Consider the following 25,581-nt stretch of genomic DNA (forward strand, 5'->3'; position numbering starts at 1 on the left):
TCAGACTTCAGGTAATAGGGATATCTCTGATCATAGGCCGGTTTGGATTAAGGCTTGTAATTTAAACTGGGGGCTTAAGCCATTTAAAGTGTTCAATTGTTAGTATGACCATAAGGAGTTTCTTGATTTTGTTAAGAAAGAATGGAATTCTTATTCTGGTTCTGGGAAGAAATATTATATGCTTAAAGAAAAGTTTAAGTTCTTAAAAGAAAGACTTAAATGGTGGAATAAATCGGTGTTTAGTTGGTTAGATCTAAAGATTGAGTAGGGGTGGAGGAATTAAATGGCCTAGAGGGTGGATTGCTAATTGATAGAAGTTAATTGGATGAGGAAATTCAATTTAACAGAAAAAATATGTCTGAGGATATCTGGAATAAGTTGCATTTGAAAGAAATCTTGATAAAACAAAAGTCCAAACAGAAGTGGGTTCATGAAGGTGATTTAAATACTAGATACTTTCATGTTCTTTTGAAAGTTATAACTAGGAGGAACTGTTTGGTCTCAATTTAAAGAAAAGCAGGAGTGGTAGAAGGTGTTCCAGATGTTAAATGGGGAATCAAAAAATTCTTTTATGACAGATTTAAGGATCATCATATTCCTAGGCTTGACTTATATAAGATTGAGTTCAAAAGATTATCTGTTAAGGAGAAGGAAGGGTTGGAGGAGATTTTTTCTAGGGAAGAAATCAGAGAAGTGATTTTTGGTTGTGAGGGGGATAGGAGCCCTGGGTCAGGTGGTTTAAACATGGAATTTATAAATAGATGTTAGGAGGTTGTTGGAGAAGATATTATTGGTTTTGTTCAAGAGTTCCATAGGAATTCTAAGCTTCCTAAAGCTATGACTTCTTCCTTCTTGACTCTTATTCCCAAATTTGATAACCCTCAAGGATTGGATGAATATATCCCTATTTGTTTAATAGGTTGTATGTAAAAAGTAGTTTCCAAGATCCTAGCTTTAAGGTTTAAGAAAGTTATAGGGAAGATTGCTTATAGTAATCAAACAATATTTATACCAGGGACACAAATATTGGATGGAGTTTTGGTGACAAACGAAATATTAGATTATGCTAGCAGAGAAAAGAAGAATTACTTGCTATTAAAAGTAGACTTTGCTCAGGCTTACAACTATGTGGACTAGAATTTCTTAAGAAGCATGTTGAGGAAAAATGGGATTTGGTCTCGGGTGGATGCAGTGGCTAGAAGGTGGTGTTTTTTCAAGCAATGTGTTAGTTTTAGTCAATGGTAGCCCTATTGAGGAATTCTTTTCTAAAAGGGGTTTGAGACAGGGAGATCCAATGTCTCCTTATCTATTATCAATTGTTTCAGAAGGGTTATCAGGGTTGATTAGACAAACTATTGATATGGGTGTGTTCAAGGAATTTAAAGTACATGATATGGTTTCTTAAAGTCTTATCTAGTTTTCTAATGACACAATAATTATGGGCGAGGGTTCTTGGTCTAATATATGGGCATTTAAGGCTATATTTAGAGGGTTCGAAATTGTGTCTAGTTTAAGGATTAATATTTGGAAGAGTATGTTGTATGGGATATGGATCAATGATAGTTTCCTTCATGTTGTTGCATAATTTTTAGCTTGCAAGATCGATAGAATATCATTCAAATTTCTTGGTATTACTGTCGGGGTAAATCATAGAAGAGTGGATTTTTGGAAACCTTTTGTTTCAACTTTGAAGGCAAAATTATCATCTTGGAAGGGAATATTTTATGGATGGATGGTAGGGTCTCTTTGATAAATTATATTCTTACAAATTTGTCTGTGTATCATCAATGCTTCTTTAGACTCCAGTCAAAGTCATCCATGAAATTGTCAGCATCCAAAGGAATTTCCTTTAGCAATGTTCTGCAGAGAAGTGTGGTATTGCATGGAGTAAATGGAAATCTATTTGCAAGTCGAAAGAGGAAGGTTGTATTGGCATAAAGGATGTATCCAACTTTAATAATTCTTTGCTAAGTAAATGTGTGTGGAGGGTGCTTAAGGAAGACAATGCAATTTGGGTGGGCATTCTACAACAAATGTATGGTAACTTGTGGAGAAGGTTGTGGTTTAATGAGGGTTGTGCTATAAAGTATAAAGAGTCCATTTGGTGGAGGGATTTTTTTGAAGTTAATAGAGTCAAAAAAACCAAATGGGATCATGCAATTATTATCATTCATATTTCGTGATGGAAAGCTTATGCCTTTCTGGACAACAAGATGGTTGGGTTAATACACTTTAGCAATGAAATATCCTAATTTATATATGGTAGTTTTGACCAAAGATGCTAGTGTGTGGAATCAAGGAAGCTGGATTAATGGTTGTTAGGAATGGTCCATTGGTTGGTGCATTGATATAGTGAGTTATGATCTTTGTGCAAAGGAAAAGGACTTGATGGCTTTGTTACATGAAGTCATGGCCATGCTTAACAAACAAGACATTGTTGTATGGCCTTATGGTGTGGATAATTCTTTCACTGTGAGGTCTTGTTACGAAAAATTGTTGCAGGGTCATGATGAGGAATTTCTTAACCTGGGTTTTAAGCAAGCTGTGAAGGTTATTTAGGAGGCTAAAATTACATCCAAAGTCAAGGTATTTGGTTGGAGACTATTTCAAGATAGACTTCCAACAAGGTGGCAACTGGCTCAAAGGGGAATCATAAATAGTCCCTACGATATAGTGTGTGTCCTTTTCTTTAGAGTTGAGGAAACAATTGATCATGTATTCATTCATTGTCCAGCTGCTAGAGGTGTTTGGCAGAAGATTCATGGTTGACTTCTTGTTCCCTGTCTAGTCGAAGAAGAATGTTGTAGTCACTTTATTCAGTTCAAATCATATTTATCAATGAGGGTTTCAAAGTTCAAAGTATGGGTGATTTTAGTAGCAGTTGCATGATGCATATGGAGAACAATAAATGTCATTCTTTAATGATAAAGTAGGTGATGTTGAGGAAACTGTCTTTAAAGCTAAAATGTTCACTAGGAGTGGCTTGCTATATGTGATAAAGAAATAATTAAGTGTAACTTTTATGAGTGATATAAATGCCCTCTTGATTATCTCAAATAGGTTTTGTTGGATGTTGGGTATACTTTTAGTTGTACTTTAATATTTGGGTGAGTACCCTTAGTACTCTCAGTTGAGTTCAAAGTTGCTTACAAAAAAATAGTAAATGATTTATAAGACACAGTGTAGTTTAAATTACATATCCATAATACAATATTCAATATTGATTACATGGGATATCTGATGCACTAAGTTCATCATAAAATTGAAATTTATTAAATGGAAGTGGGAATGAAAACATGTGTGAATGTGTATAGAACAAGTGTCTAATGTAACACCCAAATTCCTGATTCAAATAAATAAATAAAATATAAGTAATTAAATCAAGTAGGATGTCACATCCACATAATTTGAAGTAGGGGTGGCAAAACGGGCTCGGCCCGCTGGGCATGCCCGTTTTGCCCGCACTTTTGTGCAGGGCGGGCCAAGGATTTAGGCCCTCACCCTCAAATGTGTTCGCCTCGCCCCGCCCCGTTTTTTTCGCGGGCTTTTGCGGGCACGTGTATTTACATAAATTTTTGCATTTTTAGGCTTAAAGAGTGCAGTGCCCGCGGGCTTTCCCCGCCCCGCCCTCACTTTTTTGTGGGGCGAGTCTAAGTTTTAGGCCCACATCCTCAACTATGACCGCCCAGCCCCGCCCCGTTTTTTTGCGGGATTTTGCGGGGCGGGCATGCCCGTTTGCCACCCCTAATTTGAAGTTTAAAAGTTTACTTCAACTCATATAAATCACATTGTTACAACGGAACTAAAAATAATTTTTGTTCGGCATCCAAAGCCTCACCCAAACATCCAAACAATGGTAGTTTAAAATAATAATCCTTATTATTTAAAGATATGTAACATGAAAAACAAATAGGTAAACACAATCCCATAGACAAAATAGCCTTGGTGTTACGTATCAGAGTGACTCCACTAGAAGACCCGACTGATAGCAACATATTGTGCACCGTCAACTACTCAGGTACCTGATTTTCTATACTCCAAGAGAGTACAGACACAACAAACAAAAAGGGGGTGTGAGAAATATATTAGTATAATTAATCGGTGTACAATAAGCTAAGGATAGTATTCATGCGTAATGCACGACAATCATTCACAATCCATATTTTCACCATAATTAAACACCATATGATATAATGAAAATACAATGAGACTCCATAACTCTACCCAATGCATGTGGTATCAATTGTTTATCAAAGGTTCATCATATGAACCATATTCCTCCTTCGAAATCCCGAACTTCCCCTTTGATGTTTTGGATAAGTTTAACGTTCCCCTTCGAACTTAAACTTATCTCCACCAACTCAACAATTTATGAATGCATGGCATGTCAAAAAATGCAACTGACAAACTTTTCATTATTCATGTCGTGATCCACAATCAATCACAAAACTACATCCATGCACAACATAATCCACCCTTCTGGATTAATACAATCACAAGTGAACAAACAAATCAAATGATTCACCATGTCACAACAATTTATGAATACGAACTTTGTTATGATTCATTCTAACACACACAAGTATTACAATATATCAGGGGCCACTATTGATCACTTAATACACTTATATAATACGTAGTCCACCCTTATGGATTACCACTAGCGCCATTAACACTTATATCAATCATTTGTGACACAACGATTAAATTACCGATACAGACTTTATTCATATCCATCATATAGTTATACTTCCTTTCACCTACTGTAACCCTCTGATAAATCCATTAAAATGATTTTTCCCCTGAATCAAAATTGTAGTACTCCCTCTCAGCTAACCAACACATCAAACCCCACCTTAAAACATGACACGAGTCAAAAGTTAAGACTAAAACCACACAAAGGATTTTTAAAAAATGATGTTGTTTGGAAGGACTAAAACAGTACGAACCCAACACATCACAAACCCCGATTTCCATCCTATAAATATCTCTCGCAATATTTTCAAGGATTTTCATCATCAACCATGTACATATATCAACAACTCATTCACCAAACACTAACACATCATCACTTTAGAATTTTCCATAATTTTTTCATCATGTTCATATCCCCAAAACCCTTATTCCATGATCATGACAGAAAAAATCGGCAAATATCATCACATTAAATTCGTACAACAATCAAGGATTTATATATAACAATTACAATCTAATCATCACATCATACAAATATTGCAAACTACCATGAATTTCAATCAAAAACATGGTAAAGAGTAAACCTATTAGGGAAGGACCAATCACTACCCTCTCATGGATATACACTTTTATAAGAGTGATTTTTCTCTCCCCTTACCTTAGATTGTTAACCTCCAATTCTTGACAATGGTGATTTTCTTGATCCTCCTAGCTTTTCCTCTTCTCTTCCTAGCTCACTTTTTCCCAAGTTTTCATGTATTATATAACTTCACCCTTCTCACTTCCAATTCCCTTATAACAACCAATTTTGTATTTTTATTTAAAATCTAATATTATTATTTTATTAAATCTAAACTAAATATTTAATTTAATAAATCCAAATCAAGTATTTATTTAATATATCAATGTAATAGTAATAATTAAAATAAATATTTGAATATTAATTATTACTATTATTTATATAAATCATCCTAATTAAATAACAATATCAACCATTACTTCTCCCACCACCCCCATATCTCTACCTTTTTACTCTCACACACACTTAACACCTTAAATTCTAATTTCTAAGGTTGGTGTACTACACTCAAGGGTCTTCCTTAACACAACATAACATCACAACACACACAAATTACATAATCATATTAAGAAAATAAATAACAAAATTTCGGGGCTCTACATCTAATATTAGACAAGAAACGAAAGGTTTAAATATATAACGACTCCTTACAAATATTATAATTATTAGTTTTAGTTTATGTGAGTTTTTTTATGTTTAGTTTCGACCTTGTGAAAAATGTGTAATGAGTCCCTATTTAGGTCTATGTGTTGTATCACATCTTCAGCACCCATATCATCGACTATGTGTATGTGTGTTCAACTAGAAAATTTATACACTCTTAAAAGGTTGTGTTAATTAACTCCCGTTGTTTTGGACTGGACCAAAACATAATCCATCTACCTCCAACAACACCTAACACCTGGTAACAGCGTGATTACCCAAAATTTCAAATGTAATTGACGGTCCTGATTGATAAACATACATATCTGAAAGACAACTCAAGATCATGATTTTTATATAATGGTCATGCCCTAATATTATACTAGATCGAGGCCTACCAAGAACTCTAAGACAATAGGATCAAACAACTAGGTTAATTGATGATTAACCTTCTAAATTAGGTATCCACGCGGAAGGTTCTAGTACTTCAAAATTCTTGATATGGACTAGCCCTACAAGTACACAAAATCATATTTTACATTACATGAAGACCATTAGATGGTACTTCAAGGGATCTTATGACAAAATTTATTAGAGACGCCTGTAGCTAGTAAAAGGTTTTACAACCTCAAAATTCTAGAGCCTCACGATAAAAGGTAGACTACCAATAAGTCTCAAGTACATATTATTTTAACCTAATACTCAACTTACAATCATCACTGACATGAACGTCAAAGTGTTTACAGGTGCACCCCCACCACCAAACTATAACTAGAATATCACTTTAGAGTTTATCACCGAATCCTTAATCATGAACAACACGTGAAGAAGAAAGTTTATTCTAGATAATTTGGTGTCGTTTGGGGGAACCAGATCACAAGAATTATCCAGTGTCAGACGCTTTAGCCTCGATTTATGGGCTACCATTCTGGTACACCAAAAAAGTTCCACATTTTTTGGTAATCAAGACTAAGATCAATTTATATACAACACATACACTTCTCAAACCAACAAGGTGTATTTTTCAAAAGACACAACTGTAAATGGGTTCCCCAAAAACCAAAGCGAATAATACCTTGTAGACGAAGTACAATGGACTTAAGGTTGGACCAAATCCCCCAAATAAGACACTTAGGATGGATAAGATGAAGGGTTCCTAAAAGATACCCACCCTTTATATATGTGCATAACTCAATATAAGGGGGCCAAATAAGGAAACATTTTGGACCTAAGAAGAACAAAAATTATGGATAAAACATGACATGCACAACCCAAAAGAATTCGTAAAAAAATAAATTAAAAAATGAGTTTAAATATCTTAGAGCAAGTACTAATTCAAAAATAAAATACCGTGTCCATTATTTATGACCCCTTCTCGAAGCGTTAAATGAAAAGGGTAAAAAAAGAAGACTAGGTGCATGCATCATGGTATCAGGGGACCACCGACTAATTAATTATCATATTCTTAACATTATTGAAGAAGTCCATACTCACATGACCTATATCGGCCAACATGTCACCATCAACGTATGATGACCCCCAACAAATTATAAGATAGGATGGAAGATGGTGGAGAAACCAGAAACACATGGCATGATCTAAAGATACACACACAAACATTGGAAGCTCTGAATATAAGACAATTAGGTTGAATATAATTGTGAATGAGCCAAGGAAAGGGTTGTTAAAAGTTGTTGCTCGAACAAATTGAGAGGAATCTAAATCTCATAATCTTGAAACACAATGTCACACATAAGGAAGTAAAAATTGGGATAACGATCGCGTATGTGATTATCGGGATCAGGAACGTCCATGACCCATTCCAGGGGATTCCCCATAAAAGGATAAGAGGTACCTTCCCATATGATTAGACTAATTGGTTGGCTCCCCACGATAGATAAGGCCACATGATATCTTAGATACTCCATAGAAGGAATTACTATAGGTCCTCTTGAGGAATATTTAAAGACCTCATTCATACTTGAACTTTTCACAGAAGAAATAGTGAGTTTTAGAAGTAGCAATTCGTATACTCAGTACTCATCTTCCTATTTCCAATAGTATGATCACACAATAGGGTATTTGTTCTCACAAGCTCCAAACAAAAGTTCTTCAGAAAATTACCATATGAGACGAATTTCTCCACCATCAGTAGTGGTGGCACTATCACCCAAGAAGAAGGTTCCACCACCCATTATTTAAGGTATCAACAATAGTCACATAAATACAAAATCAAGTTAAAAATAGTAAGATTTATACATTAACCACTATAAGATAACGTATAGTAGAGAAGTTTGAGAAGGAAAACCTTGAAAGAGAATAACGATGGAACACAAAAACTTCAAAGAAATTACTTGGAGACTTAGAAACATTATGAAATATGGGACTGAGGGAGTTGAAAAAGTGAAATAAATAAAGTGAAGAAGAAAACCCCCTTTTTTATATAATCCAAGTGGTCTCTTTAGCGAAGAACAACATGTTATATCCAACTAACTTGCAAGCCAAAGGGCCATACCTAATAACCAACAAAAGAGGAATTCAAAGGTTGACTAGGAACTAATGAACAAAAGCAATGTATCGTTACAAAAGCATTATCCCCCATGACATAATCATAATATCTTGAATTTTTTAGAGTCCATTAAATGGTCCCCTCAACCTATTACATCTACTCTTTGGGCTAGAAACTACATGGTAATATGCAAAATGCCAGGGGTCAAGGGTAAGTTTCCAAGACATCACTCATCAAACAAGGAGTGTACATAACCCCTAAGTTTCTTTGAGATTATATTTTGACTCCTAGAACCCTATTCATACTTTGTTACACCATAGTGTAAGATCCCAATTTTGATCCTAAGATCCCTCATGTTATCTCATCATTTGCATTGGCTTTGGGATCACACCTTAGCATCCTCCTCACCCCTCATTCATTGGGTTTCATTGGGAGAGATCACCAAGCATATTTTATTGTATCATACTTTATTTTTATTTGTTTACTAACCAAAATATCAAAAATATGTTTATGTATAGCTTTGTCTCTTTTGTAGGTAGTGTGTGCATCCATTTGTGCCCTATCAAGCTCACATATAGGGTTTGAGACCCTCAATGCAAGAAATCAATAAAGGAAAGGTTCATATTGGTTATAAGCATCATATATGAATCCTCATGTTCTTCATTTATCATTTTGATCAAGAATTCATCAAGAGTTAGAAGCTTGTTTGCCTTGGAAGCCCTAATTAATTTGGGTATCATGTGTAACTTCCTTAGCAAGTTTCTTCACCAATTGATCAAAGATATCAAGGTATACTTCATCGTACATCATATTAAGAATTTATGATTCTCCATGAGCCCCAAAGATCAAGATAAGTTCAAGTTTGCAAGTTGGTTTAAAGAGGTTGGCCAAAGAAAGTTAACTAGTCAAATCCAGGGTTCCCTAGAGCCTATCTCCTACAATTTTTGTCATATGAAAATTATTCCAAGAATAAAGTTACTCTTTATGATATTCCAAACAACTTTCATGTTGGCATCAATATCTATTTTTTCTTGTAAAGTTACTTTTTATGGTGAAATGTTATAGATCATTTTGTCTGTGCCCTAGATAGAAGGTCAACTTCCAAGAACCATAACTTGTTCATTTTTTATGATATTAATTCTATCCAAGCTTCATGATAAATTTAAAGATGTCTTATACAACTTTTATTCTTTGAGAAATATCAAATTCAACTTGAAAGGGCATGTTCCAAGAGGAAACATTATAGGTCATTTTGGGTCATTACCATTGAACAAACAATTTTCCTCAACTTCTAAAATCCATAACTACCTCATGCCAAATCCAAATGATGTAAAATTTGTGACAAAATTTAATAGGAATGGAATATATACAACTTTGGTGAATAAACCATTTTCATTTGAAGCTCATAGAAAAAGTTATTCAAGGTGGAAGAAGTGATCATTGGATTTTGTACTTAGAAACTTTTCATCCATGTTTGATTTCTCCAACTTCCATCTCAAAATTCATCATGATCCAAGCTCCTAATGGAAAAGTTTTCAACATCAAATTTGTTCCCCTTTATGTTAACTTTCCAAAGCATTCAAGATCACTTCATTTGGATAAGAATTGAGGGACTTGCGCATGGTTCCTTTGTTTTGTTTGTTTTGGCAACTTTTGCACTCAAGTGATTGATTCCTTTTGCATGCTTCCATGTGATGACTTCGACATCAAGTGCATATGAATTAGAAGTGGATTGCATCATTGGTTGAGCCTAATTCCTTATCTATGCACCCATGCACAACATTGCTATTTTTGGTCAATTGTCAAATGGTGCAAAACTGAATTCCATAGCCTATAAATACAAGTGCATTGCTTCAGAAATGATACACACACCTTGCCCAAGCCTTGCCAAGCCAACTCAGATCCCTACATCATAGAATTTCTTAAGGATTTCATTGAAATCGAGTTCTTGATTCCATTTGTGTTTGGGGATAAGAACTCCAAGAATTCATAGCCATTTTCATCTCAATTGATCACTACAAGCAAGAGGAGGAAGAACCAATTGGAATTGCATTAAGATCCAGTCAAATCACTGCAACCCGAAGGTGATTTTTCCAAAACTTCAAGCCTTTGATTCTCTCTCAATTCTCCACTATTCCACTTGTTTATTGATTGTCTGGAGTCTTACCAATGTAGGCAATAAGATTTAGTTGCTTTGAGGTCAAATCGAAGCAACTCAGATCGTGTACCTTAAAATCCAATTCCTCATATCTCTCAATATATTTGGAATTAGATGAAATTGAGGCTAGATTCGAGCTCCTAAGCTTTTTCTCGATAAATTAATATACTCACTTTTTATTTTAGAGATGGTTAATGATGGACCAGTCCGGTGAGGTCCACCAGAGAAGACAATCGGCGCTAGGGCTCCAATGATGTGCTGGCGTGCATCCTGGCCATCTGATCTATTTGAAACGTTTTAATTTTAGCCTTCCATCTTGAATACCATCCATGCGCGCGCGTTGACTAAGGCACATGGTAGATGATACACGCTTGGCCATCAAATATGCCACCTCAATTAATGAGGGAGATCTGATGGCCCCCGTTTTTTCTATTTTTCTTTTTAATTCTAATTTTTAATTTAATCCATTTATTTTGTTTAATTCATATTAATTTCATTTTTAATCCAAAAAATATGGGACTTTCACCAAAAATCTTTAAATATTGCCCTTTTCCATATTTAGAATTAAAATCATTTTTTGGATTAATTTTGATATTTTCATGAATTAAATGACTTTTGACTTGTTTTAAATATTTTTAAAATACTTCTGACTTTCCAAAAATTATGATTTTTTTTATCTAAGGTCCTTTGACCTTGTTTGACCTAGGATAAATCCCTTGGCCATTTATTTAAGGTTATGAAGGGATTTGAGGTTTTATCCATTTAAAAATGCATACTAATTCATTTTTAATTTGATTTTTAATTGTGTAATTGTTTAAAAATTATGTTGAGCCATTTTTATGGTCTTGTGATGTTTTACTTTCTGTCTGACCTTGGTCATGGTTGATTTGACTTTTGTTTGATAAATACCATTGGATTTAGGGGATTGATGAAATGTACATTTCATCTCCCAAATGAATGGATAGTATTGATCAGATGAAATTCCTCCTATGATCAATTTGGATTTCTACTTTCCCTTCCCTCTTCATCTTCATCCCTATTATTTCTTAATCCATCATTGACCAATGATTTCTCTAATGTCTAAATGCTAGTTGATTCATCAATGACCTTGTGTCAGATGAATCAACATGAGTCTGACTGAGATAGGTCTTTCCCATTTCTTTTAGTGTGTGGTATGTTTTAGGAGTTTGGTTCTTTGTACCAAATCTCTAACATGCATTAACACCTATATTTTATTACCCGACCTCAGATAGTTGTGACTTCTACATAAGTCCAATTACGATTGCTTAACATAGATATAAATTTGTCCCTCAAGGCATATCATTCTAGTAAGTGAGATTGTAAGTCTCCCATTCTTCATGGCATTGTGTGGAAACTTGAACTTTTTCCATTCATGAGAGTTAGTGGCATACTTGTTGATTTATCCAAGTTGGAGCCCTTCTCATGGATGATTTCTTGGTTCATGGATTCATACTTGTGAATGAATGGTTGAGTGTTCTCCAAAGAATGAATTAATCAATTAAAAATCATCACTAACATTTGACTAACCATTGGCTAACTTCTTGATTAATGTTGTTTTATCTTTCAAGTCATTTACTTTATGCACTTTAAATTTCAAGTACCTTTATCATTCATTTCCATTTACATTTCATATAACTTGTTTATGTTTCAAGTTCTTTTCATTTTGCTCATTTGAGCCATACCTTGTGATTGTATATATTGTTTGTTTATTTTTGTTTTGTTTGGGGTTTTAGAACCTTACAATACTTAATAACAACAAAAACTCTAAAAAGTATCTTGGTGGATTGTTTGACTTGATCTGAACTTTTGGACTTAGAATTAGGCAACATTCACTATGCTAAAGGACTTGGATAATGCCACTATTTAAGACTGAGCTACCTTTAACAGTGCCTTTCATCTGATGCAAGACCTTGAGCGCCCTTGATTGTGCTAAGTTGATCAAGAAATATTTTCATCTAATACATTGGAAGACATTGAAGACTGCTAGCTATTGGAGTGCTTGCTTGGATATTATGGCTATCTTTATTTGATGCCTTGGTCTTCATATGATTTTCTTGGATATTGCTTATTGCTTGTTGCTTGCCAAAGTCCAAAGGAAAATGGGTTTCTATATGACATTCTTGTCTGTTGGATGACATCTCATTGGTCAGATAGTCTCTTCATCTCCTCCCACTTCTTTAATTTCAAAATCTCTCCCTCTTTTCAAAAACTTTCTTTGCTTGTGATTTCAAACTTAGACATGTTTTGATGATTAGAAACTTTGGCCTTATGTCATTGAACTTTTAAACTTTTTCTTAAATCAAATTTGTGAATGAACGTAACCATATTGACTTAAATTTAAAAAAGACCAAAAGAACTAACAACCTCATTCAAATCGTTTGCCTTTTGTGCCTTTTCTTGTTAAACTTTTGTTAAAATCAATTCACCAACTCCCTTTGAAATTTTTACCACGAACTACGGGGTTTTGATCCCTCATTTTTATGTTGGTATGTAGGCATAAGACCAAAGGTCTTGTTAAACACAAAAATATAATTAATGAAATATCTTTCTCATCCCCTCACTCTATATTTTATGAAACATCATTTAGACCAAATCACTTGCACACAAAAAAGGGCTCCCTAGGAGTACCTAGGACACTTTGGGTGCTAACACCTTCCCTCTGTGTAACCAACCCCCTTACCTGTAATCTTTGACATTTTATTAGTTTTGATTTGAAAACTTCTTATTTTTGGGTTTTGTTTGTACTTTTCCCTTTTCCTTTGGAAACAATAAAGTGTGGTGTCGACTCTGGTTTTATTGACGTTAAGTGTACCCATAACTTGATGATCATGAATTTACCGCTATAAAAATTAAGTGGCGAATCTGCTGGAGAGTAGTCCTCAGTGGGTTTAGCCTACTTTTTTATGTGTATATATTTATATATTTAATTTTTGTTTGTATATATTGTTTGTATGATATATTATGTTTCTTGTGCTTGGTGATCTCTGAGTGGTGAGATAAAGTCTAACCCGAGCTTGAGTGCAATTAAGATATGAGGATGGTATAGTCATGTTAGACTCGTGTGGAGTAGTCCTTAACAAGTTGGCTTGAAACCCATCTACTCAGTGGAGACCCCCTTGGAATTATTTATGTCACACGAGTAAATCGGGGATAGGCATTACTTTTTCCGACCTATGAGTCCGAGAAGCTGAGGACTGTAGAACATTTAACCCAACTTGGCCTATTTTAGGACGTAGTGCAAAGACTGTTCAAGTGTAGACTTGATTACAATTGTTACGCGATACTACACTCAGACGAGTTTCTCTTGAGAATACTATGGGTTGATGAGTCAATTATCCCAACCTATAGTATCTGATAGATGGGATCACGACTCTGGGAACTTTTTAGAACATGATCTATAGGTTTTATCATTAGTACGTTCCTTTGGGATGGTTCTTAACCTAACTTCATGCTCGTGATTCACAATAAACCCTTTGATTCTTGGTTGATCTGATCAATCTGATCAATATCAATGGTACTTAGATGTTGATAAGGTGAAAATCATAATCCAACAAAATGGATGATTGATCTTGATGATGACTAGATCCATCCTTTGACTTTTGTTTGTGTTGGCCTTGTATGTGATCCCTTGTGTGTGATTGTTGCATTCATGCATTCATGCGCATCATAACATTCATCACAGAAAATTAAATTTCAAGGAAACTAAGGTCTTGTTTGCAAATATTTTCAGATCATAGATTGTGGATGAAGGAACACTAAGAAGTATAGTTTCAGATGTCCTGATTTGAAGGAACTAAGGAAATTGTCATCCTTTGTATTAGATCCCTTGGACTTCAAGCAACATCATGGGAGGGTTTTGTTTGTGCTATCTGCTGATGTGGTTGAAGGGCTTCTGAGTGTTTTAGTTGAGTTCTACGATCCTCTTTACCGGTGTTTCACTTTTCCAGATTACCAACTTGTGCCTATGTTGGAGGAGTATGCTCATCTTTTGGGTATACCTATATCTGACAAGGTACCTTTTAGTGGATTGGAGGAGATCCCCAGATCTCATGTCATAGCTGAAACTCTTCATTTGAAGAAATATGAGATTGATGCTCATTTGGTAAAGAAATGAGGAATTCTTGGTTTGACTTCTGAGTTTCTCATTGGTAGAGCTACTATTTTTGCTCAAGTAGGTAGCATGGACGCTTTTTGAAGCCGTCTTTGTATTGCTCATCTATGGTCTAGCTTTGTTCCCTAACATTGACATTTTTGTTGATGTTAACGCCATTAGAGTTTTCTTTATTGGGAATCCTATTCCAACCCTGTTGGGTGACATGTACTTCTCTCTTCATTTGAGGAATTCTAAAGGTGGTGGGACTATTGCGTGATGTGTTCCTCTTCTGTACAAGTGGTTTATTTCACGCTTACCTCAGAAGCCTGCTTTCTTGGAGAACCGACAATGTCTACGATGGTCTCAGAGATTTATGTCTCTCATTAATGATGATATTGTTTGGTATGATTCTGCATTGGGTAGCTTGGACATTATTGACAATTGTGTTGAGTTCTCTAATGTGCCTCTCGTTGGTACATAAGGAGGAATCAACTACAACCCGATATAGATCCGTCGTCAACTTGGGTTCCCCTTGAGAGATAAGCTTAAGAACGTCAAGTTAAAGGGTTTATTCTATCAGGAGGGTAAAGATCCCCAACCTTTGAAGAGGAGAATGGTACGTGTTTGGCACAATGTGCATAGGAAAGGAAGATCTGAGTATGGTCCATGCAACTGTGTAGCTTTGGAAGCTTACACTATTTGGGTGAATAAGAGAGCTTTGAAGCTCAAGATGTCGTACGCTTGTGAGAAACCTATGTGTATGGTTGTGGTTGGGCCATTAACTCTCCCTAACCAAGATATAGAGGAGTTAGAAGACACACTTGCAAAGATGAAGCAAGAAAAAGACTTGTGGGAAGAGCAATTTCACGCTTTGAGCCGAAAGCATGAAGAGTTGCAACTTGAGTCGAAAGACAAAGATGCACTTATCGAGATTCTTGAGGGGCGTGTAGTGAAGAGGTAGAGAGAGCCAAAGGATTTATTTTCCTCTAGTATTCCTCATCCTTACGGTGGTTGGAAGAAGATTGTTGATCAACTTGTCCTCGAGAAAGCTCAGGTGAAGACATCCTTTGAGTCAGAGATTCGACGCATCCGAAGGAAATACGCTCCCGTGGCTAGATCATCTGATGCAGTTGCTAAGGATCCTTAGGATGACATTTTCCTTTTCTCTTGTATTTATATTTTGGCTTCTGAAATTGTACTCAGTGTAATCCTTCCAAATTTTATGAATAAAAAGAGATTTTATGGTCAATTGAATTATTATTATTGTTGATTATTATTATATTTGCAAATAAGACTTCATATGTTCCTTGAAGTTAAGGAGGATCAAAAAATATTGCATCTCATGCATCATTTGCATAACAGGTTTCTTCCGCCAAATGTCTTATCAGTTCTTCTTCTGTGTATCAGCCAAGCTGACTCATCACTACAATACCCGAGATAATCGACTGAAAAGAATGGAGCATCTAGAGCAAGAAAACAGGGAGCTGAAGGATGAGATTGCCAGACTCATGGAATTGATGGAATCCGTGATAGCTGCTCAGAACCAATCGTCTCTGCGTCCTATAACTCCTCCTCCTCAGAGGACTGTCATTTCAGAGATTGCTTCATCATCTGTTCCTGTCATTGCTAGCCAATATGTTCCTGTTATGCCTACTGGGTTCCCGTGGAGGATGCCACCAAACCTTGTACCTGAAGGCTACGCGCCAACATTCGCCTATCTGTTGGCATCTAGCCTGGTCATGTTTGTGCCTCCTCCTATTGTCCGTACTCTGCCTCGTGTTGAGGAAACCATTTACCACTCAGAGTCGTCTGAAGGTCCATATGTTTATGGAAAGATGGATGAAATGAAGGATAAGTTTCTTGAGTTGCGCAAGGAATTGAAAACTCTAAGAGGGAAGGATTAATTTGGCAAGAGTGTTGTTAAATTGTGCTTAGTTCCAAACGTCAAAATTCTGGTGAAATTCAAGGTCCAAGACTTTGAAAAATACAAAGGGAATACTTGTCTGTTGAGTCATCTTTTCATGTATGCTAGAAAGATGTCTACTCAAACTGATAATGATCAGCTGCTTATTCACTACTTCCAGGATAACTAATAGGTGCTGCGCTTAGATGGTACGCGGGCCTGGATAGTGTTAGTGTCCATACTTTCAATGACTTGGGCGAGGCCTTTAATAAGTAGTATAAGTACAATGTTAATATGGAGCCAGATAGGGATCAGTTGAGGTCGATGTCTAAGAAGGACAAGGAGACATTCAAAGAATATGCTCAAAGATGGAGGGAGTTAGCTGCCCAGATTAGTCCTCCTTTGGAAGAAAAAGAGATGACCAAGATATTCTTGAAGACATTGAGTTCATTTTATTATGAATGTATGATCGCAAGTGCCCCCAATGATTTTAATGAGATGGTAAACATGGGGGTGAGATTAGAGGAAGGAGTCCGTGAAGGATGTCTATCCAAAGATGAAGCATCGATGATCAAGAAGTATGGAAGTAGCTTCTCCAAGAAGAAGGAAGGAAAAACTAAAGCAATATCAGCAGGGAGGTAGAGGAGGCCTCATGAGAGGAAAAATTACCAGTCCCGTCAACATCAGCACAAGGTATCATTAGTAATTCCATTTTTTCCAACAATTCAACCAATCAATTAGTTCTAATTCAACAACAACGTCAACAACATCAACAACAACCGCAACAATGAACCAACAACAACAACAACAACAACGATAATTAGCAGAACAATGAGAGGAAGAGGGTCTCTTTTGACCCTATTCCTATGATATATGCAGAGCTATATCCGTCCTTGGTAGTCAAGAATCTTATCCAGCGAAGGAACTCTCCACAAATTCTTGAGCCACTGCCATGGTGGTTCAAACCTGGTCTTCATTGTGCTTTTCACCAGGGAGCCCCTAGTCATGACATAGAAAACTGTTATCCCCTGGAGTATGAAGTTCAGAAGCTGATTAAAAGTGGTATAGGTGTCCTTTGAGATCATAGCGCCGAATGTCAAAGCCAATCTGTTGCCTCCTCATGGCAACACCTCTGTAAATATGGTGGACGACTGTCCTGGGAATTTTAGGGTATTTGATGTGCGCCGTATCTGTAGGTCCTTGGTGGAGATTCACAAAGATTTGTGCCTGGTGAGCCATTGTGAACATGACCATGATGGTTGTGTTATTTGCAGCACCAACCCTCGTGGGTGTGTAATTTTTAAGAGAGATATTAAAAAATTGATGGATGAGAATGTTATTCAGGTACAACAGTCAAGGTATATGGGAGATGATGTGAACGTCATTGTGCTGGTGCTCAAAACCTCTGAGCAGGTAGTTATTCAATTTGATAGCAGTAACAACAATAATGTAAATAGATCGGTATATCCATTGGTTATACGGTTAACGGACCCCGTCCCCTACTCATCCGATAAAGTTGTGCCATACAAGTATAATGCCACCATGATAGAGAATTATCAAGAGGTTCCTCTTTCAGTTGAATATTCTATGGTGAATATTATGGATGTAGCGAAGGTGACCTATAATGGTCGTGTGTTCAGTCTGGTGTTTCTAAAGGTTGTGGAAGATATGTCAGTAGGTAAGAAGGCAAAGATCCTTATAGTTGATCCAGTTAGTGCTCCAACATGCCAGTCTGGTGAATCCAACAAGTTGAAGACTAATGATGATGATGAGGTATTACACCTAATCAAAAGAAGTGAAATTAACATGGTGGAGCAATTGCTTCAAACACCGTAAAAAATTTATGTGTTGTCATTGATGATGAATTCTGAAGCATAAGGGAAGCATTACAGAGGGTGTTGGAACAGGCTTATGTGGAACACGAAGTTACTGTGGATCAGTTTGACCACATTGTTGCCAACATCACTTCTTGTGATAACATGAGCTTTTATGATGAATAACTTCCTGAGGATGGTAGGAATCACAATTTGGCACTTCGTATTTTAATGAATTGCAAGGAGGATGCTTTGTCCAATGTTTTGGTTGACATTGGTTCATCGTTGAATGTGTTTCCAAAATCAACTCTAGCAAGACTTTCTTATCAAGGCATCCCGATGATGTATAGTGGCGTGGTTGTTAAAGCGTTTGACGGTTCTCAAAAAACTGTCATGGGAGAGGTGGACCTTCCGGTTAAGATAGGTCTGAGTAATTTCCACATCACTTTTCAAGTGATGGATATTCACCCGGCCTACAGCTGCTTGTTGGGAAGGCCATGGATCCATGAAGTCGGTGATGTGACGTCTACTCTGCACCAGAAGTTGAAATTTGTGAAGAATGGCAAGCTTGTCGTAGTTGGTGGAGAGAAAGCATTATTGGTAAGCCATTTGTCATCCTTTACTTATGTTGACGTTGAGGAGGAAGTTGGGACATCGTTCCAAGCTTTGTCTGTTGCTGATGAATTGAAGAAGGCTGGGGCACCCATGTCTTCTTTGAAGGATGCATAAGAGGCTATTCAGGCTGGAAACACCGGTAAGTGGGGCCACGTTATAGAAGTCGTTGAGAATAAGAACAGAGCAGGGTTGGGGTTTCAGCAAGGGTCATTCAACGTTAATGTCAAGGTTATGCAACCAGTTTTCCATAGTGGAGGGTTCATTCATGAGGATGATCAACACTCAGCTACCATTATAGAAGACAGTGACGAAGACAAAGCCTTTACCAACTTTGTGACACACAACCAGACTTACAACAACTGGATCGCTGTTGATGTTCCTATTGTTATGGACCGTTCTAAGTAATTTATTTTCATTATTTTAAGAAAAATCCTTATGCAGGTTAGTTCTCAAACCCATTAAATGTAATGATCCTACTCCCTCTCCAAACTTTAATTCTCTTGTGTTTGAAGTTGAGGAAGAGAATGATGATGAAGAAGTATCTTATGAGTTATCCCATTTGCTTGAGCACGAGGAAAAATCCATTCAGTCGTTTGAAGAGAAGATTGAATTAGTCAACTTGGGTTCTGAGGATGATTTGAAGGAAGTTAAGATTGAGTCTCAATTTTGTCCAGAAGCCAAGAAGGGGTTGATTGATCTTCTTCATGAATATTCTGATGTGTTTGCTTGGTCCTGTAAGACTCGAATTTTGACCCTAAAATCCCTCATGTTATCTCATCATATGCATTGGTATTGGGATCACACCTTGGCATCCTCCTTACCCCTCATTCATTGGGTTTGCATTGAGAGAGGTCACCAAACACTTTTGATTGTGTCATACTTTGTTGTTCATTATTTACTAACCAAAATACCAAAAATATGTCAATGTATAGTTTGTTGTTTTTGTAGGTAGTGGGTGTGATCACTTATGCCTCATCAAGCTCATATCTAGGGTTTAAGACCCTCAATGCAAGGAGACCAATCAAGAAATGGTTTACATTGACTCTAGACATCATATAGGTATCCTCATGTTCTTCACATATCCTGTTGATCAAGAAATCATCAAGAGTTTGAAGCTTGTTTGCCTTGGAAACCCCAATTCATCTAGGTATCTTATGTGACTTCCTCAACAAGATTCTTCATCAATTGATAAAATATTTCAAGGGATACTTCATATTACATCATCTTACACATATATGATCCCCCATGAGTCCCAAAGATCAATATAATGTCAAGTTAGCAAGTTAGTTCATGGTGGTTGACCAGAGAAAGTCAATTGGTCAAAACTGGGGTTCCCTAGACCCTATCTCCTACAATTTTTGTTATATGAAAATGATTCCAAGAGAAATGTTACTCCTTATGACATTCCAAACAACTTTGATGTTGAATTCAAGAGCTAGTTTTTCTTGGAAAGTACTTTTTATGGTGAACGATTATAGGTCATTTTGTTTGAACCCTAGTTAGGAGGTCAAATTCAAAGGACCATAGCTTGCTCAATTTTTATGAGATGAAAGCCATTCAAGTTCCATGATTAAATTAAAGATGTCCTTTTCAACTTTTATGTTTGGAAGAAGTTCAAATTCAACTTTCAAATGCATGTGCCAAGAGGAAACATTATAGGTCACTTTGGGCCATTACCATTGAACAAGTGATTTTCCTCAACTTCTAAAATGCATAACTACTTCATGCCAAATACAAATGAGGTCAAATTTGTGACCAAATTGAATAGGTTTGAAATCTCTACAACGTTTATGAAGGAACTTTTTCCATTTGAAGCTCATAGCAAAAGTTATTCAAGGTGGAAGAAGTGAACATTTGATTTGGTACTTAGAAAATTTTCAAACATGTTTGATTTTCCAAACTTCCACCTCAAAATTCATCATGATACAAGCTTCAAATGGAAAATTGTTCAACATAATAGTTGTTCCCCTTGATTTCACCTTTCCAGAAAGTCTAGGATCGCCTCATTTGACCAAAGAATGAAGGACTCGCGCATGGATTCTTTTCAAAGGACCAACTGGATGACTTTCACCTTCACATTTCAAACTCAAATGCATGGCCACATGACATGATTTCAGCATGATTTTCAAGCAATGAGAATTGCTAAATTTGGAAAATTTTGAAAGTGTGTGGAAATGAATTGGAATGCCTACAAATACAACCCCTCATGCTCAGAATTGAGGACCTCATGCCCAAGCTTTGAACCTGCAATCGAAACCCTCACCATTAAAGGATAATCTTGAAGGTTTTCATTTGAAAATCGAGCTTCAAATATCATTCTATTTTGAGATTGAAACTCCAAGAGCCCAAGCAATTTTCTGATCTTAATCACTTCCTACAAGCTCCTGAAACAAAGCCAAGCACAATTGGAATCAAGATCAAGCAAGATTGAAGCTTCCTCGAAGGTAATTTTTTGGAATTTTCCTCTCTTCGATTCTCCCTCAATTCTTGACTATTCTTTGTGATTTTTGGTTGGCTGAAGTCCTACCAATGTAGGCAAGAAAATTGAGTTTCTTTGAGGTCAAATCGAAACAACTCAGTTCATGATCCTCAAAATTCAAATCCCTGTATCTTTTTATATACTTGGAATTGGGGAAAATTGAGGTCAGATTCGAGCTCCTGAGTATTTTCTCTTCAAAATAATGTCCTTCTTTTCCATTTTTCATGAAGTTGAGGTTGGACCAGTCAGGTGGTCATCACCAGAGAAGATGACCAGAGATAGGGCTCTGGTGGTGAGTTGGCTTCATCTCATCCATCTCATCTTGGTCCAAGGATCTAATCTCAGCCTTTGATTTGAATTACCACGCGTGTGGTGCATTGACTCAGGTTCACCATGGAGCACGCACGCTTGGCCACCAGATCTGCCACCTCAATTAATGAGGGAGATCTGATGGCCCTTGTTTTTTTGTATTTTCTGTTTTTTCATTTAATTGTTTTATTTTGTTTAATTCATAATAATTTCATTTTTAATCCAAAAAATATGGGACTTTCACCAAAAATCTTTAAATATTTTCCTCTTTCATTTTTTGAATTGACATTATTTTTTGGATTAAATTTGATATTTTTCATGAATTAAATATTTTTGTGCATATTTTTAAATGTTTAAAAATACTTCTGACTTTTCAAAAATCATGAGATTTTTTGTCTAAGGTCCCTTGACCTTGTTTGACCTAGGATAAATCTCTTGGCCATTTATTTGGTGTTTTGAAGAGGTTTTAGGTTTTAACCAAATTAAATTGATTTTTAATGCATTTTTAATTTGATTTTTAATTGATAAATTATTTAAAAATTATGTTGAGCCATTTTTATGGTCTTGTGATGTTTGACTATTTGTTTGGGTCTTGGTCAAGGTTGATTTGACTTTTGTTGGATTAAAATCATTGGAATAAGGGGATTGATGAAATGTACATTTTATCTTCCAAAATAATGAATGATTTTAATTTGATAAAATTCCTCCCATGACCAATTTGTGTTTCTCTCACTTCCCCTCCCTCTTCGTCTTCATCCCTATTCTTTCCCATTTCTTTCATTGATCAATAAAGTCTCAATATCCTAAGGCTAATTGGTTCATCAATGACTTTGTGTCAGATGAACCAATACAAGTATAGATGAGATAGGTTTATCCCTCTTGATCTTTTCTTTTAGTGTGTGGTATGTTTTAGGAGTTTGGTTCATTATACCAAATCTCTAACATGCATTAACACCTAAATTTTTATTGCCCGACCTCAGATAGTTATGACATCTACATAAGTCCAATTATGATTGTTTAACATATAGCTAAATTCTGACCCTAAAGGCATAACATTCTAGTAAGTGAGATTGTAAGTCTCCCATCTTTCATGGTATTATGTGGAAATTTGGCCTTTTTCCCTTCCTATGGAAGATGTCTTGGTTCAAGGATCCATGCTTGTGAATAGATGGTTAAGGGTTCTCCAAAGAATGACTTAATCAATTAAAAAGCAAAACACCACTAACATGCAATTAACTTTGACTAACACTTGACTAACTATTGTTAATATTGCTTTACTTTCAAGTCATTTACTTTATGCAATTTAATTTCTAGTCATTTATCATTCATTTACATTTACATTTCATTTAATTTGTTTATGTTTATGCCATTTTCACTTTGCTCATTTGAGTTATGTCTTGTGGTTGTATATATTGTTTGTGCATTTTGATTCTGCTTGTGGTCTCAGGACCTTAAAATACTTAATAAACAATAAAAACCCTAAAAAAATGTTTGGTAGACTGTTGATCTTGATATGAACTTTTGGACTTAGAACTAGGCAACATTCCCTATGCAAAAAGGACTTGGCAAATGCCAACATTCTGAGACCAAGTTATTGTGAACTAAGCCATCATCTCATGCAAGTCTTGGGATTGATTTGAATTCATCTGCTACTTTGTCTTGGTGCTAACTGTTATTTTGATCTTGTGTCTGATGCTTTCTTCTGAGTTGATCAAGGAATACTTTATCTGATACATGAGAAGACAAAGAAGATTGCTAGCTATGGGAATTGCTTGCTTGGACGTGGATATCTTTATTTGATGACTTGATCTTCATGATGTCTAATTGATATTTGCTTGTTGATTATTGCTTGATTCAAAGTCCAAAGGAAAATGGGTTTCTATATGACATTCTTGTCTGTTGGATTGCATCTTATTTGTCAGATCTTTTCAACTCTTAACTTTTAAATTTATGCTTAGGATTAGTCTCTTCATCTTCTCCCACTTCTTAAATTTCAAAATCTCTCCCCCTTTTCAAAAAAATTATTTGCTTGTGATTTCAAACTTTGACCTATTTTCAAATTAGAAACTTTGGCCTTATGCCATTGAATTTTCAAAAAAGAATGAAAAGAACTTGTAAATCAAACTTAAGAACTTTTAAAAATTTATTAAGTCTTAGGACCTTAAAATACTTAGTAACAACAAAAACCCTAAAAAACATCTTGGTGGACTGTTGGACTTGATCTGAACTTTTGGACTTAGAATTAGGCAACATTCCCTATTCTAAAGACTTGGCCAATGTGACTATTTAAGACTGAGCTACCTTTGACAGTGACTTTCATCTGATGCAAGACCTTGAGTTCCCTTGATTCATCTGTCACTTTGTCTTTATGCTTCATTGTTATACTGTCTGATGATTGTGTTGAGTTGAACAAGGAATATTTTCATCTGATACATTGGAAGACATTGAAGACTGCTAGCTATTGGAGTGCTTGCTTGGATATTATGGCTATAGTTATTTGATGTCTTGGTCTTCATATGATTTGCTTGGATATTTATTATTGCTTGTTGCTTGCCAAAGTCCAAAGGAAAATGGGTTTCTATATGACATTCTTGTCTGTTGGATGGCATCCCATTGGTCAGATCATTTCAACTCTTAACTTTTAATTTTTGTGTAGGATAGTCTCTTCATCTCCTACCACTTCTTTAACTTCAAAATCTCTCCCTCTTTTCAAAAACTTTCTTTGCTTGTAATTTCAAACTTAGACATGTTTTAATTATTAGAAACTTTGGCCTCATGCCATTGAACTTTCAAACTTTTTCTTAAATCAAATTTGTGAATGAACTTAACCATATTGACTTAAATTTCAAAAAGATAAAAATAACTAACAACCTCATTCAAATCTTTGGCCTTTTGTGCCTTTTCTTGTTAAAATTTTGTTAAAATCAATTCACCAACTCCCTTTGAAATTTTTACCACGAAGTACGGGGTTTTGATCCCTCATTTTTATGTTGGTACGTAGGCATAAACTGAAGGTCTTGTTAAACACAAACATATAATTAATGAATTCTCTTTCTCATCCTCTCACTCTATATTTTATCAAACATTATTTAGACCAAATCATTTGCACACAAAAAGAGGGATCCCTATGAGTACCTAGGACACTTTGGGTGCTAACACCTTCCCTCTGTGCAACCAACCCTCTTACCTGTAATCTCTGACATTTTATTAGTTTTGATTTGAAAAATTCTTATCTTTGGGTTTTGTTCGTACTTTTCCATTTTTCTTTGGAAACAATAAAACTGCGGTGGCGACTCTGGTTTTATTAACGTTAAGTTTACCCATAACTTGATGATCATGAATTTACCACTACACACAGTTGAAAACTGTTAGTAAAACCTACAACGTCGACTGAGTAAGTACTTTTAAAGAGAATAAAACACCCCTTAGCAAAAACCCTTCAAGATCACCAAAATAGATCAATATAAATTATTTTACATTCAATAGAACATCTTTATCTAGCATAAAGGACAATAAAAGACCAACCTTATGGCTTCTTGTCAAGGAAAGATGAGCGTTTTGAAACATCCACCACTTATAACAAACGCCAAGGTATTTGTGATCTCTTCCACATCAATAATCCTAACTTTATGACTAGACCATTAGTGAAATTTCATATAAATGGTTTCATTAAGATAGCGCTCATAATTAGTACCGCAGAAGAAGTTCGTACTCAAATAAAATTGAAGGAATCAATGACCTAACTTCCCCGACCTTGGCTTTG

This window comes from Lathyrus oleraceus, chromosome 7 (genome assembly GCF_024323335.1).
Source record: "Lathyrus oleraceus cultivar Zhongwan6 chromosome 7, CAAS_Psat_ZW6_1.0, whole genome shotgun sequence".
Lineage (NCBI taxonomy): Eukaryota > Viridiplantae > Streptophyta > Magnoliopsida > Fabales > Fabaceae > Lathyrus > Lathyrus oleraceus.